This window comes from Cyprinus carpio, chromosome B20, assembly GCF_018340385.1.
Source record: "Cyprinus carpio isolate SPL01 chromosome B20, ASM1834038v1, whole genome shotgun sequence".
NCBI lineage: Eukaryota > Metazoa > Chordata > Actinopteri > Cypriniformes > Cyprinidae > Cyprinus > Cyprinus carpio.
The window spans coordinates 27,639,028-27,653,276 of NC_056616.1; the positions used below are offsets into that span (position 1 = coordinate 27,639,028).

Below are 14,249 nucleotides of genomic sequence, written 5' to 3' on the forward strand. Positions count from 1 at the left end.
ATAAGGAAAAACATTGAGAATTATTAATGTTATCAGTAAAAACTAAAAATAAAAATATTAACAATCTAATTTTAAATTGTATGTTTATTAAGATAACCATGGTTATTTTAAAAATCAGCCGTTGGTTTTGGATACATTTACCATGAAATTGTATTGTGTATATCAGTCCACCTTCCTGTTAAAATATAGTCATCTGAAGAATTGGACATTAAAAAGAAATAGTAAAGTGACAGGTTTGGTTTGTTTGTTTGTGTTCCTGATGGCCATCAATCATTCATATCCTCGAATGTTGTGTGTTGTTTGAAACAGAGAGTGGGGCACGGGGGACTGTGTGACGGCGAAGCTGAGTCGACTCATGTGTGGCGTGTAACCTGCAACTCCTGGCAAGCTGGAGCTCTATTCTGCGACCGGAGCTGAAAAGGGAAATGGTGCAGGCAGTGTGATCAGACACATGTCCCACCGCCCATACTTCATACACGCGCTTCAGGCTGACCTCATACAAAAACAAACCTTTTAACTGTGTTTTAACGTTCCCTTTTATACACATGCGTATGAGTTTGTTTTTTTTAACTATTTTAGGACTTTGTTTTTATTTCTTTTTGAAGACCTTCACCTTTGAGGTTTGTCAGTCCTAAGGTTTTAGTGCACAAAAATCATTCATTCTACAATGTATGTCTGGCAGATGAAGTGGGGGCCACATACAACGAAAATAGTTTTTTTGAAGTTGTATGGGTTTTAGCATGCCAAATGATCACGGGTGTCTCCTTTGAGATGCTTTTATTGTAAACTATCATGTGACTTTTTACTTGGGTTGATCTTACCGTGGTAGACTGCAGGGTTGCTGATTTATAAAACAACCCCAATCCCCAACTAAATCCTAATTTTTTTCCCTATATGTTTTGAAAACCCTGAAGTACGAGATGAGAAACCCCAGTGCATTTTAACGTTCTAATTCGTTTCTGGAGAGAAGGCAATTTTCTATATTTGCATATAGTTTGAAAAATATGTAAATAAATTTGACATGGCAAGGTGTTAAGTGAATTGACAGCAACTTGATTCCTTTTTAAATACGGGTCAAAGCACCTGAAAATATACTTTGACCATTTGATTAGAAATTAAATGAAATGCACATACTATACATTACTACACATTTTACACCAAGATTTGAAAATGAATGTGCATCATTTAAACAAAAAACAACAAACAAAAAAAAAAAAATACACATTTTTTAAAATCACTGTTATTGTTAGCAAAAAAAAATAAACCTGGTAGAGAAAAAATACTTTATTGACATTTTGTACAAATGAAAAGCGACTTTACAAAAATGGAAAAATAGTTAATACCTTTGAGAACAGACAAATAAATGGTAATAAATAGACTTTTGGCATTGGAAAATCTAGCTGGAAAATGAAAAGCTTAAGATTTCAAAGACCTGACGAGAAAATTCACAACATACTGTTAAAGCCAACCAGTGGCTTTCAGTGCACAGTGAGTGGGTCATGCAACCCAGTGCACGGTGCTTTTGTATTCATATAATACACAATCAGCATGCTGGTCACACTGTCTGTCCTAAGAGCACCAATACATTCTCCATCTGGTTTATGAGCAGCTCTCTGCCTGAGAATAAATATTGCCTGCATGTGAATAGTGGCTTAGATCAGCCTGCACATTTATGAATAAAACTTCCTGTCTCTGCCAGTTATGGAAAATATCCTTTGATTGTCATCCTGTGGTTCTGCTGCGGAATAGATTCGTTAAAGGCACAGAAATAATATCACATATCTGCAGAAGAAGCATAATAAAATGCTGGTTAATGTGAGGTTGCAATAGCGCAGCGTACATCTAATTAGTTACCTTATCTCTTTCTTCTTTAAATAAAAACTAATTCTATGCACATGCACAAGATATTATGAGCACATAATGGACAAAACCTCCATTTGAAAACATGCTTAATATACTTTAAATACAATGAGGGTACAGTCACGGATACATAAGCCGTTATATAGACGCTGTCCTGTAAATATCTTAAACATTAGTCCCCTTGGTGCAAAGCTTGACATGACCGCATCGCTGGACTTTATCAACTATAAAAAAAAAAAAAAAATTCAGCTTGGGGTCAAAATGAACTTACTGACACTTAAATCCTTCATGAAAGCATCAAGAGCAACCACAACAAATAAAAGCAACTCTTAAAATACCTGAGTGAACAAGGTTTGCATTGATTTCATCCATATTCCTAAGAAATACATCGTGTTTATCTGGAGTAGTATAAAATGTCGTAAAGCATGTCACAGGAAGTGCAGAATCATTCCGTTTCCTTGTCTCGACTTTGCGAACTCAAACACCGAATACGTGTGCAGCGGAGTTAAAAAGCAGCTCATATTTGGATCCCAATTTAAAACTAGTTAATGGGCGTCCCTGAAATAAGATTCACATGGATTTTCTCTGCTGTCATTTATTTTCGAAATGCCAACATTGCTAGTGTTTATGGACAGCTCAAACATACTAAACCACACCAAAATGCAGGATGTGGTGATGAAGGACTTTTTAAATGTGCTGTTCATGAAGTTTTTTCCAATGTTAGAGGCGTTGACCTGTAGCTGTTGGGTAGAGGATGGACAGCTTTCTTTGGGTAAAATAATTCAATGATGTTTCTGAGGTTTGGAGGGGTACACAAAACAGGAAGCGCAAGGCACTTGTAGGACCGCCCATTGCTCTACTTTCCCTCAAAGTCGACTGACAGGAACAGCATGAGGAACTCAACCTCAAGCAGTCTCAATAAATACGATAAAACATTCAAACTCCTTGAAAATTCAACGTCCGCAAGAAACTTGTTGTAAAGACGTCCTTGTAAACTGGATTCACAGCTTGGTCCAACCTTTAGTAGTCAGCAAGACCTGGTTTGTTTACGGCAGGTTGACTTTGCTTTTCCTTTTATGGAGCTCGGGGAACGCCGTCTGTCCTGACAAGGTGGAAAGGGCTCATGTGCAGTCACGCAGTTTTTCGCCCATGTCACCTGTGCGTCAACGATCCGAGATGAGCGTCCGCCAGCTCGTCAATGTCTTTCAGCTCAGCTGGACAACACCTCCACCAGCTTGGCCCGCAAGCCGTCCTCCCTAAGCGGCGGTTCTCGTTCTCCTCCAAATAAACGAGCAGGCTCATAGCTGGAAAAAAGTGTGTCACAAATTGAAAATTCAAACCAGTTTATTCTGGAATAAAAAGAAACTATGCTGCTAAGGCTAGAAGTTTATAAAAAAGTTGAATATGGATGAGTATTACATTTGATGCCAAAGCAAGCAGGCCAGAGTTGGGCGTCTTTGCCTTGAGCTCTCTGTGTGAGGGACATGCACAGGACCTTCAGATCCAGCAGACACAGGGACATACTCCTTCAACAGGGGCCCGGCCTCCTTCAGACAGGACCCGGGGGTCACATTCAGCAGTCTCATCGTTTCTGGCCGTCTGCGAGGTTCTGTGGATGATAAAAAATACAGAAAGCAGGGGAATCAGGACAGAGCCTTGTCAAGGGAAACATTCAGAGTTAATTTAAATTAGGAAGGTACACTGAAGCCCCTGGATGTCACAATTGTGCAACTGGAGACTTGAGAGAATGGTTATTTTCACCTTCAAATGCTATTACGGACACCCAGAATGTGTCTGAAGTGTGATTTCAGCATTTTACGCTGCAGCGTGGGAGGAACTTTGAGTTTGGACTGCAGCGTTGATGACTAAGCTTAACAATTGTGTGCGTCCTGATACAGATTACCAGCGTAACCCGGAGCATATTTAAACAAGCGCTAACAAGAATAAAACTCAGGAGGCAGTGGTTTGTGAAAGCTTGTATAAAACATTAAACATGGGAGAGGTGGAATACTAGTCACTACACAGCAGGACTACAGCAAGAGCCGAGGAAAGTGTGTCCGAATCTCTGGGGAGGTGGTGGATAACATCTGCACGTCAGCGGAGAGCTCCTGATAATTCATTCACATATCTAAGCCAGAAAAGAACTGTTCTCTGTGTGTACATGTAGTAGAAGAGGACGATTTACATTTATACACTGAGGGTCATTATGAACTAACATTTTCACCCAGCTAGAAATGTAAATTTACAAACCATTAGGAAATGTTTTTACCTAATATATATGTCTACCTCTTGTTACAATTCTAAAGAAAAATTGCTAAGGAGAAAGTAGGTGAGCACACAGTAAATAACTATTAATAACAAAATTACACTATCAAACACACAAAAGCTGCATCTGACACTCTTCATACTTGGGTTTTTACTATTATTAAACTGTTCAAAAAAGTATGGGCTCGAGTGAGAATATGAAGTTGAAAACTACAAGATGGAAATACATTGAAATATAATATTAAAAATTAATGCTTTTTAACATGCAGCTGACTAGGGAATGCACGTGATTTTTATTTCTTGCGTATCTTAATTTACACACAGCTGATGATTACTTGTAATGCAATTATTGTACTGTAAAAAATGAAAATGTGCTTGTAAAACTCAGTGGGATTACATTTAATTAATATTTTTTATTCAAGGATGCTCAAAATATTAAAAAAGCTGTTCTTTTGAACTTTATACGGATAAATCCTAGGTTGTCACAAAAAATATATTAAAAGTTGTATCTATTAGTTATGTATATAGTAAATACACCAACACACATGCATGACGTATATTCCAAGAAAAAGTTATGGTGATATATGAAAACATTTATATACTATATACTATACCAGTTTATATACGATATATATATTATACACACATTTGGGAAACACTTGATAATATTAAATTATTGAATAGTATCAAAATGTAGTATATTAAAAAATAGAAAACTGCTTTTTTTTGATTGTAAAAATATTTCACAAGATTACGGTTTGTCACGGTATTTGGTCAAAGGTGAGCTTAACTGTTAAAAATACTTACTGACCCCAACGTTCGTTCACATGAACACTAAAAAAAAGCCCCATTGTGTCACATGCAGATCTGCATACTTAAGAGTAGTTTTTTTAAACATATTTGTTACATTTTAGCAGAGGTTTATATTTTGCATTATAAAACGGATAGTTCCGGTCCTTGATTCTGATTGGTTGAGCCAAGTGTGTTGCTCGGCAACCACTTTGTTGGAACCACAATCGTTTCTGAGGAACTACATTGGATACGGTTTTTATTAATATAATCTACACTTTATGTGCTCTGTTTTATTTGTGAAACCTTACTACGTATATGGACTAAACCGTTTTATTAAAGCAGTAAGCCCCATGAAGCTGTGGTTTACAGTGAATTTATAACAGCTAAGGGGGGTTGTAGGCATGTAAAACAATGTAAAATCTAAAATGTAACAAATGTTGTAAAACTACTCTACTGTAACAGTTGCTTGGAAATGAAACACTTCTCTGTTAAGGCTGCAGGATCTGTGGTTTAAAAGCGGTTGTGAACTGCATCATGAGGAACAGCGTGTGCTGTTGTCCACCGCAGTCATCCTTTACATGGGATCTTTTATACTTGGTAATCAAACCTTACAATACTCTGTGGTTCTCGCATGAGAAAGCCAGGAAGAGCTGGTGTCCCTGTGGCAGCGGTATGATGTACAGCCTCAGTGCTCTGTGAGAGTGTGTGGATCACGCATGACTGCGGCTCTGCTCTCGCTCACCTTGAGACGGCGCACTGAAAAATGACGTCCTGAATTCTAATAACGCACTGCAGGGCCGGTTGGGTTATCAGTATTCATGACTCGATGCCATGAAAATTTAATTTAATGGCACAAAATGAGCCTTCAATCAAACTATGTCTAAACTTCTCCTCCTTGCCGGCTCATCGTATCACTTTAGAGTCCCCTTCGCGGGTGGTTTGGACAGCCGTACCTGCTGAAGAGTTTTGGAGAGGGTTTCCAGTTCCTCCTCGCGTTCCAAGAGCTGTTTGCGGAGCTCCTGCGTGATGCCCCTCTCCCTCTGCAGCTTCTTTTCCAGGGTCTGCAGGAAGGATGACAGACAGCAGTTAGAGCATCTCTAGCAAGCCTGCTCTGATAACACAATTCACATAAGCTTCATCTTCCATCCAAGAAATTAGAGCCAATCCAAACCAAGCTTCACAAACGCTAAAGGAAGAGAAAGACATCTTACCGACATCTCCAGAGTGACTTTTTGATCAATTTTTTTTTTTCTGCTTCTGATCATCAATCAGCTGAAACAAAAGGAATTGAAGAGTGAGTCATTTCACACAGCTTTGGTTTGAAACCGTTTATGTTTGTCTTTATATATATTTAATAATACAGAATGACTGGGTGTTCCCATACAATTGGCCTGTTATCTTTTTATGGCTACATAATTTTAAATTTAATTATTTCACAATATCACTGTTTTTATTGTATTTCGGTGATATTTCTGATACATTAAAAAATAAACCTAATTATTAAAATCCAAACTTTTAGTGCAGTGTATATGTTCTGTCTTTAGTGCAAAATTTCAATCTACCGTAAATGTATGATTATAAATATACCATAAGACATCTGCAGCAGAGATGTCTGGAAATAAAAGTGGCAAATGATTACAGTAATGTATTGTTAAGCATCATGGGGGATCAGTACCAGGCTCTTCTGGCTCTGTTGTTCTAGCAGACGAGTGTTTTCTCTTTCCAGCTGCTTCAGGTCCAGCATGGGCAGCCGTACTCCATCCTCCAAGCACTTCTCCACTTTCTCTTGCAGGCTACAGACACAAGTTTTATCATTCCTTGGGTAAAATGAAATAAGGCACAGAGAGAAATCTTAATAGATCCTAATTACATATATCAAAGCGGCTGTGACCTTCCATTATTATTATTTTTTTTCAGTCCGAGCGGATGATTGGCCTGATTTCATCCCTGTGTTTTATGCCACGTTTTTATGTTTTAATAAGAGTGCACAGCACTTTGATCTTCAGCTCACTTAACAAGGACTGAACACTTATATATAAAAAAGTGGCTTTTAGAAAGGAAAAGATATCAAAAGCAATGCTTTGGCTGTGAGCTCGTCTCAGTGGAGTGAATGTGGGAGTGCTAGTACCTGTGAACACCAGCCACAAGCTCTTTCTCGCGTTTGGACTGGGTCTCGATGAGGGCGTTTTTTTCTTTCCCTGCAGCAGGGCCTCGGTTTCTCCTCCAGGGGTTTTCTCCAGCTGGGCGCACAGTGTCCTCCAAAGTCTGCTTCTTCCCCTGCACTTCCTGCAAACTGAGACGCCACAAACACGGACAGAGATGAGTACAGTAACACTTCTACAGGTCACAAACACTTTACACATGTCTATTAACACCATTTTATAACGTTTATTCAAATTTGAAATTTTATTTTGCCCGTAATCAGATTTTTTTTTCTGGTTTTCCAGAAAATTGCTCAAAATAATATTTAAACATGTAGATAAAAACTAAATCAAGATATATTTAGTTGGGGAGAAAAGAAAAATATGACTGTTTCCAGAACACACGTGAAGTATTAAAATATTAGTAAATTAGTATTTCTTATTTTTTTGTTTATTTTACTTTGTTTTAGCATAAACCTTATACATTTTGTTAGATTTATGCTTAAAGCAAGACAAAACTCTGACAATGAGCTAGGAAAAATTAAATTAAATAAAAAATAAATTAAATGAGAATGTGTCTGAAGTGTTATTTTAGCATTTTATGCGTGCAGTGTGGGTAAGAACTTGAACTGTAGTTCAGACTGTAACATTAAAATCAAAAATCCCCAAATCAAAGTTTTGATTTATTCAAAAAAATGTGGTCACGTCAGTTGGTTCTGTTCAATAATTTGTTCATTCTATTTGTTTTATTTCATGGATTTGATAACTTCAACATTTTTCCAAAAATAAAATAATTATTTTATGTTAAATAATTAATTAATTTAACATTTTTAGTTTTGCTTTATTTTTGGTCACTGCATAATTCTCATTCCATTTAAATAATACTAATACAAAATGAATGTGTTTACAAATGTTTTTCATTTGTCAAATATTAGTAGTTTAGTATTTAGAAACCTTAGATTTAGAAATATTTATATATATATATATAGATATATATTTAAAAATAACTAAATGTTCGTTTTGATTGTTGTCAGCCCTTTCTGGTCACTACATAATTCACGTACTTATTTGTGAAATAAAATAAATAAAAAAAAATAAAAAAAAAATGGTACACAAATGTATCTTGTTTTAAGGATATTCATATATGTATTGAAAAGGGGGGAAAATATTAATGAGTACAATGATTTCATTGCATTTAATCCAATGCACAGCACAGAAAAAATCAGCAGACATCTTCTGGGAGCAGTGACAGATGCCTCAAACTACGCAGGTAAGAAAAATGTGACGCCAAAAATTTGCTGTTGAACGTCGGATAAATTAATTTCACTCGTAAACTGCACAAAACAATGATTTAAATAACCCACAAGTAAGATTATTCCCAACCATAATGAAGAGTGTCTGTCACATCAGCAGCTGTTTGTGCTGATCTGTTAGCAGAACGCCGTGGGGACTGACCCTGCTGTGTTGGTTTAGCATTGAAAGGAGACTACTAATTATGCCCCTGATTAACTGAACCAACATCACTTTTGATTTTTGGGGCTGACAATCAGATTTAGGCTGAACAGGATGGTGATAAGCTAGGGGAGAAGTAGCATCTAAGGTAATCCCAGGTTAAATGTAAAAGACGGTTAGATTCAGGTTTTTGCAGTTTAGGACTGGAGGATGGCCCGGACCTGCTGAGCCTGCGTCTGGACCTCGTCCAGCGAGGGCAGGTCCGCCAGGTACTTCTCCAGCGTCTCGAGCGCTGCCTGCTTCTCTTGCATTGCTGCTCCTGTTCACGCTGGCACTTCTTCTTCAGACTGCTGATGTAGCGGTCACGTGTTTTCATCTGAACCCAAACACAAAGTATCTTGTTCAGCTTCAGCAGGGAGTGTGGAACAATTTTCTCATTTACTAAGCACATTATGTACACACACATTTGTGTGAGGATCTGTACGGAAAGTTTCCACAAACATAGTACAAGTACCAACTAAAAATTATTTTAAATGTACGAAACACAACTGAAATCACAAGTGCGCCAAAATCACATATATTGAATAGCCTTATAATAATGCTAAAACAAAATTTTAGATACAGATATATAATCTTAAATATAGTTAATCCTAATATAAAATTAAAACGTATAATACAATGTAATGCTATAATGATTACATTTTTAAACATAGTGCTGTCAATCGATTAATCGCATCCAAAATAAACGTTTTATTTACATAATATGTGTGTACTGTGTATATTTATTATGTGTATATATAAATACACACATACAGTATATATTTTGTAAATATTTACATGTATATATTTATATTCATATAATTTATATTTTATATAAATATATTTAATATATAAACATAACATATTTATTAAATATATGCATGTACAGGTAAATAATAAATATACGCAGTACACACATATATTATGTAAACAAAAACTTTTATTTTGGATAATTAATCGCGATTAATTGTTTTACCGCACTTATATACAAAATGCTATTTTTAAGTCTGAGAAAAATGTGTAAAAAAATAAAAAATTGATGTCAAATTATTTCTGAGAAACATTTCTAAAAAATGTAAAGTACTGTACCATAATCTGAAATCATAAGATTGATTGTAGTTGTTTTATTCTAGTTTTTGAAACTGTAAGAAATAACTACATTTTTAAAAGAAAATCTAAAATAAATAAATGCAAATAAAAGCAAAATTGTAATATATAATATATTTTTTTACATTTATTTTTTGCTGTCTTTATAATATCATACTATATTTCTCACATAGTATAATGTACAGCTGGCTTACAAGAGGTCTGTAATTTGGTTTGATGGTTTGGGCCGTGTTTTACGCAAATAACTAATTTCAGGCATGCAGTTGCTTATTTACAAAACTCAAACTCATTAACATTTGAATGAGGCTTCAAGAAGAAATTCAGGTGTGTATGCACGTGTGCTGAATCAGACGTACTTAAAGTTCATAAGAAATTGTTCTGTGCATACAAAATCCAAAATAATCCATGCAATTATAAGCGAATGAGGCCCAAATAATATTTTAGCACCGCAGACGTTTAGGAGTTAGATAATTAGAAGCCCTCACCTTCTCCTCCAGTTTCTTGATGTCTTCAGTGTATTTCTGTGTGTTCTGTTTGAGGAATTCGCTGAGGTGGATGACCTCCAGCTCTGCCGCAGCTAGTTTCCGGCCCAGCTCTCCGTTCTCACAGGACAGTGGACTCACACGCTCCGGCAGCTGGGACTTCGGGCTCTGGCTGGATACCGGACTGTCATATGGAGAGTCCTAAGATAGTGGAAAGATGCATCATCGGTGGGTACAGTGACCCTTTTTAATCTCATTATAAAAGTGTTATGTTATCTGATTAATTACAGTACCTTAGGTTTGAGCAGATATGAGTCTTCATAGCGCCCCTCTGGTTTTGGAGGACTTGTTGTGCCCTTTAACTCATTTTCCCTGATCCTCGCATGGAGCTGAAGGATTTGCTGCTTTTGCCTAGAAATTGCAAATCAGTAAGACACTCAATATTCACTTTGACTGTCTGTTGCACAGCGCTGCTTCAGAGCACTTCTTTGGGGTTCCATGTGGAAAAGTTTTTAAGAAACATGCATGCTGAGAAGTTCCTTTTGAGCAAGAAGGACATAGTTGCTGTGATGTGGCAGGCACAACTACTTTCGTAAGAAATGTTTTTACAATTGTAATGACATTTTAAAGTGTGCTTGCTGCACTTGGTTTGGACATTTTTCTGCCTTTGAGCAAAATAAGAGAGGGTGTGGTTAAACATTACTAGAACAAGTTCAGCATACGAAAAACACAACAAGATCAGAGAACTGATCCAGAGCCATCTTGTGGTACCTAATGTTTTGATCAGTTAAAGGTGCTGCAAGCAATTTGTTTGGAAAATAACCCTTTTTTTCTAACAGAAATAACTGAATTAGATGTTCTGAAACATCTTTCTCTGTGATGACCGTAGACTCATAAACAATAAACACAAACAAAAATGTGGCCAAATATTTCTGATACACAAAATATAATAAAATACAAATTGAAAAAAGGTAAAATAATAATAATAATGTGAATTAACATATTCCAAGAACGTGACATTACTTCTGAGAAAGTGTAAAAAATATTAAGAATAAAAATAATAAAGTTATTAAAATTACTAGACATTATTTCAGAGAAATGGTTATGAAGTATTTTATATATGTATATATTCCTCACAGTATAAAGGGTTTTTACACATGAAAAATATATATAGCTGTGTTTATATTTTATGGTTTAAAATAGTGCTGTTTGTTTACATAATATGTGTGTGCACTGTGTGTATTATGTATACATAAATACACACCCATGCAAGTATATATTTAAGAAAAATATGTTGCATTTATATATTTAACATATTTATATATAATAGAAATTAAATTAATATAAATATATACATGTAAATTCATGTAAATATTTTCAAAACGAATACATACTGTGTGTATTTATATATACTTAATAAATATACATAGTACACACAGATATATTATGTAAAAAAAAAAAACTTTTATTTTGGATGCGATTAATCGTGATTATTCATTTGACAGTACTCGTTTTTTTTTTTTTTTTAAACCCTGGTTTAGACAATCAGAAGATTCTGAAATGCTTTCTCCCCAAACACTGCTTACAGCACACACCTCTATAAAGTAAACTAAAAATGTAAATGAGCAATATATAAGCAAACAGTTAAACTGTCGTGTGACGTAGAAGATTGAGCAACACCAGACTGATGGCCAGCTAAAAGTGTTTCCTCGTGTGTAATTCTTGGCAGGGAAACATGGTACGTTTGTGTCTGAACAGTGGCTGTCTGCTCGGTGGCGTCTGTGGCACTGCCCCATCTGTTAGACCTCACAACACTTCGGGTGATGGCATAATACTATAATTACAAGCACTAAAGGTCACAGCAGTAACTACAGGGTCAGAGCACGAACACAGCCCATGTCATGTTAAATTAATGAAGCACCTGCCCCTCCCCAGAAACAGGAGCTAATGACAAACCACACCTACAGACAAAAATGGATGATTCCATTACTTTGTTTACGTCAGGATAGGCCTTGTTTGGGCACAGACAGTTGAGAGATGACAGGAAGGAAATGTTGCGTAGAAGCAGTGGCCATGGCTTCTTTTTTTTTTTCATTTTAATAGGTGGAATATGTCTACACGCATCAGATGGTCATCTTTTAACCCCACTTGAATAAATATTTTACCCAACAACCTAAAAATGGTCTATTCTTAACTGAGCACTCTAAAAATGTCTTTATCAAGGAGGCATGAAAACATGTTATTTGATTGGAAATTCAATGTATAAAATATAGATATTAATGTATATATACATAAATCTCCATTATTATCATCTAATATCTAATATTATTGTGTTAATTATTATATATTAATATTATCTGTAAATTTAGAATTTACATTCATTTATAATTTTGAGACATAATATATATTTAAATATAATAATGAATATAATATCTAATATCTGTAAATTTAGAATTTCTATACAGTATATATGAAAACATAATAAATGATTTGAAATAATTATATATTACACAATATTAACACATGATATATATTTTAAAAGTATTTTTAAGGTAAATTTGTATAATATAACAAAATATAATATAATAATAATAATTTGATTTCAATAAATATTTGACCCAACATCCTGAAAAAGGTCTTGTTCTTTGTGTACAACTTATATGTTAAATTAATATATTTCATTTAACATATATGTATATATGTTTCTGGACCATTCTATCCCAATTTGTCTGCTGATTTTAATATGTATTTGACCCCACAGCCTAAAAATGATCTTATTCTTTGTGTACTTCATGAGCACTCTAAAAGTGTCTTTGTTTACTCACCGGTCAATCTCCAGTTCCCTCTGCCTCAGGAGTCCCTCCTTAATCTTTACCAGGGTATTGACAGGGAGAGACGTTCCACCCAGCATCTGCACCAAACAATAATTATAGCATTAGAACTGCTCATCTGGTAAACACGCGGGGTCAGGCTAGCGTGTACTTATGGTAAGCACACTGTAATTAGCATACTCTGTCATCATAATCACCATCAGCAACAAACTGCCACTGAAGCCACGCAGCATTACAGTGAAGAAACTCCAGGGGGTTTGCAAAGGTCTTTTCTCGCCTAGAGGACGACAGCGAGTCTTTGCGCTACTGGATCTAATTATGCATTTGTTTATAACTTTACTTGCAATGTTTTTTCAAAGGAGATGTGTAACTCACTGAAAGTTATAAATTCAGATTTATATTCGGGATTTGCAGGTAATAAAATAAACAAATAATAATAATAATAATTTTACATATTTAATATAAAAGAATCTTATAATTATAAATTTTAAAATTAATAAATTAAAATATTTTTCTAAAAATATTTATTGCTACTTCATTGACAATATAAACAGGTAGTTTTTCAGGATTTGCAGGTTTCTCATAATGAAATTAACAACAATATATAATAATTATTAAATGTATTTAATATGAAGTAATTTAATGTTTTATAATACGTTTAAAAATAATTTACAAATTTAAATATTTTTTCCAAAAATATTATAATCACTACTGTATTGATATAATATAAATAGATCTAAATTCAGGATTTGCATGTTTCTCGTAATGGAATTTTTCATTTCAAATGAATTATTTAAAATTATTTAATTCTAGAAATTATTTAATACATTTAAATTAATAATTATTAAATTTAAATATTTTTTAAAAATCCATACTTTCAAATTACGTTAGTAAAATATTATAAAATCTTCTACGTATTTTATTTATTTTCAAATTATATGTATTTGAAATATTTTATTTCATATTTTCAAATGAATTAAATTAACAATATAAATTAAATAATTTCCTTATTTTCTTTAATCAAAAGGTGCCTCCATGTTCATTGTTACTGATTCTTTGTTATCTGAGCAACTGTTCAGAATCGAAATAAATCTTAGGAGTCCTGTACTTTTTGCACTGGATACTGGATGTGGTATGGTACATTTTATCCATGGAGACCAATGGCTGCCATCCACTAGACTATGTATTCAACTGATGTGGTTGCGCAGGAGCAACCGCAGATGCCAATTACACAACCAGTTATCAGATGTATTAGTCTCATTTACATCAGCTCTTTAAAA

At 34.7% G+C, this 14,249-nt stretch overlaps 1 pseudogene; it reads right to left on the bottom strand.

Moving 5' to 3' along the window:
* Nucleotides 1-3,023: 3,023 nt before the first annotated feature.
* The window catches only part of LOC122140980, a 54,813-nt pseudogene continuing 43,587 nt past the window's right edge, over nucleotides 3,024-14,249 (bottom strand).